Consider the following 3,807-nt stretch of genomic DNA (forward strand, 5'->3'; position numbering starts at 1 on the left):
TATATATATATATATATGAAAGTTGTAAATCGTGAAGGAGTATATACAGAAGAATTCAGTTAGCAACATTATTCTTATTGTTCTTCATGATATCAGAACAGGCAGAGATTCTGAGATCGAATCTCACCGCCACCCAAATTAAAAAAGAATTTTCACATGCTTGATCGTGAAAAAAAAATAAGATCAGCACGTGAGGAGGCGTATTGAGAATATAATTAAATAATAAAAGTGTGCTCTCAATAAATATTTTCACATTTGTTTTACTGATAAAGTAAGTAAAATTTATTTTCTCAAAAACATTTGTATATAACTTACCCAAAACAAAAGAAAATGTAAATTTCTTTTAGGGAATGGGGTAGAATTAATTTTTCATTTTCTTTTAGAAGGGATGGTGATAATTTTAATCAATGTTAAACTCAATGCAAAAAACATGGCACGTTAATCTTGGGGAACATATAAATGGGAGGAATTTAAATTGGGGGTCCATTAATTGGAGATGTGATAACCTTAATTATGCTTATTAATAATGAGAACACTCAAGATAGTTAGGAAACATAATCACATGGATATCTTAATCATATTAGTTAAATCACAACAAAAGAAAAAATGAATTATCTTATGTCATTTTCTGGGTCATCCAGTGACTGACAAGAATATAAGCTCTGCTTACGGTATCGTTAACAATGATTTAGTGGTTAAACTATATCATTCTTGCCTCTTAATCCCTCAGTTAGTTAATTTTTAATAGCCTTAATGACTCAGTGAAAATGGATAAATAATGTCATTAGTTGATGATTATTAATGTCGATATAATGATGTGTTTCTCCTTTAATTGACTTCCAATAGATGAACTATAAGAGGCTCTAAATGCTTAGAAATTTGTCAATTTCTCCATGGGAAACCCGACCTATTTTCCTTAAAGTTGTCATGATAAACTCCTATTATAAAAGGTAAAATATTTCTGTGAGTAGAGCCAGAGTTAGGTGGAATTTGTGGTAGTGGAAATGTCATTCACACTAGCGTTGTAGGTTAAAACTCCACCTAAAATTTAAAAACTCCAAAGTCCTAATTCTGACTCCGCCTCTGTTTACGAGTATTAGACACATCTTCTTCAACATCTAATCCATCTCTTATCAAGTTCAAAACAATTACAAGGGTACCACCTTCCATAATTTTTCAGTTATGTCCCAACCACCCATATATTCATGTTTGTTTGTCTTCTACTTTTCTTTTAGGCTCCCTCAATGACACCTCAATGACATTTGATGTCATCAGAAAAATGTCAAGTGAATCATACTATTAGTAAAGATAATGGATAGTTCTTCCCATAACAATAGTACATGGCTAATTTTAACGTTATATATGAACTAATTTTGTAATTCAAGTTAAATTCAATATTTTTCAACATGACATTGAGCTAGGTTAATTCATTTACATGATAGTGTAGAATCATGTTATATATATCCCTAGGCGTGCCTTGGAGGGATTAGGGAGAGGGTGTAACGATCCACTTGGTCCTTTTAAGAATTAAGTGTTCGATCTTTTGTCATCAATTTCAAAAGATCTGTTTATTATCATGTGAAGTGCTACATGGCCATCCATCTCAAAATTTTCTGGCCAAAAGGTTTTTTTCATATTTTTATTTATTTGTTTGAAATTCTCAAGGTTAATAAGATGTTATTCAGTTCATTCTTAATACATATTTTATTTTTAAAATCTCGATATTTATATTATTAAAGATTTTAAACTTGTAGCAGAAAACGTGCTCCATTTGATATTTGAAAATTCGATAAGATTCACGAAAAAAAATTATGATGATTGAGAAATAAGTATAAGGTGGCACACAAAAGTTGTGTGAAGTTCTTTTTTTAATTTGACGAATGGATTATCGAATCGCATTTTCAGAAAAATGGGCCAAAATTTCTTCTCTCTTACTTTTTTAACTTTTTCCTATTACTTTGACTTTTCCACTTAGTTTTTTTACCATTATATCAAAGTTTGCTATTTTCCAATATCCTTAAATAATTTTAAAAGTATAAAATTTAAACTAATTCCACGTACTCCTAACATTTGGTAGTAATCATGTAAATTACTAAAAATAAATTATTATTCACTCAGTTCCATTTTGTGTGCTATTTTTCTGATTCTGAGATTCAAGTCTATTTTTATTCGTAATTTTTTATAGATATTTTTAATATTTTGAATTAATAATCATTGTGATTTATAATATTTTTTACATAATTTATAAATATATAAATTTAATTTCAAAAAATTTAAAGATTTCATACGCAAATTTTTTATTAAAGTTAAATTGTTTGACTCTCGAAAAAAAAGTGACACTTTGAATGGCGCAGAAGGAGTAAAATTATATATCAATTAACAAAATTAAACTATAATTTTTTTATTTTCATTACCCTAGCAGTTAATATTTATTTATTTATTTTGAATGTATAAAATAAATTTGTTGTATTGCAAAAAATATATAATCCTTAAGAAGACATTAGTAAGGAAAAATCATTTTGGCCAGAAACTATGGCCAAAATTTGGTCAAACTGATAAAATAACAAATTTTTTATTTTATTTTTTAAAATTTTTTTATCATTTTAATTTTAATCTACCTTTTCATTAAAAAATGAAAAGAAAAGGATCAGTTTATTTTAAAATAAAAAGGATATTATAGATTTTTTAAATTTCTAGCTAAATTTTCTGGTCATTTAGCATTATCTAATTATAGGGGTGTCAAAAATAAACTCAAACATAGGTAATCCGTCCAAAATTTTTAAGGATTGGACTCAAGATAATTTGAGTTTGGTTCAATCTCAACTCATTCAAGTCTAATCCATTTTAAGAGAATTATTAATTTACCCTCAATTCAATCTTCAATTTCAACATGTTTTAAAACTCTTTACTAAAATATGTTCCTACATTAAAGGTATGAATTATTATTTATCGAACATCTTTTAGGATTAATTTATCCGTTTGTTACTTTTTTAAAAAAAATATTGAGTTGAGATTCGCATTGTAATTATAAAAGTTAAATATCAATATCTTAAAATTATTGTGATTAATTAGGTCAAATTGGGCGGTAAGACCCAACCCATTTTTAATCCATTTGAATCCAACCAATTTGAGCACAAACTAAACTTGGGCGGGTCAAGACCAATCCGATTTCTACTTCAACCCATTTTAATATCTCTAATTTCAACTCAACTCGCTCATTTGACCCCTCCAGTCCAATTAGTAAACTGTCATTTTTATTAATTTCTTAAAGAATGTGTAAAAAAGGTAAAAAAATCCGAAAATGAAAGGAGTATAAAACTAAACTTTTTCTCTTCTCAATAATTTCATAATTTTCTAAACGCTTAAACGTATTAAATATTCTTCAACGGGAAAATATAATAGAAAGACCACCCGTAATTTTGACAAATAATTGCATAAGTTTTGTTTATATTTTAATATAACTCAAAATAGAAAATCATTCATAAACTCCTACATTCATACATACACTTTCAATTTATATGATGTATTTTTATCCTTGAAATTTAAGCTATCTGAAATTTAATTAATATTTTAAAAATTATATTAACTTGATAAGAATTGCAACTTATAGTGCTTGTTAAAAAATATAATGTAACGACCTGTTTAGTCATTTTAAGCAGCAGATTTTATTTCTGGAAAAACTGTCTGAGTCGACGGAACCCACGACGGACCGTCATGGGCACGACGAGCCGTCGAGGGGGTCTCGTTCCAAAACACTTAGAATTCTGAAATTTGGGTACTGAAATCGACTCTCTGAACTTCGTAACG

This window comes from Solanum pennellii, chromosome 10 (assembly GCF_001406875.1).
Source record: "Solanum pennellii chromosome 10, SPENNV200".
Lineage (NCBI taxonomy): Eukaryota > Viridiplantae > Streptophyta > Magnoliopsida > Solanales > Solanaceae > Solanum > Solanum pennellii.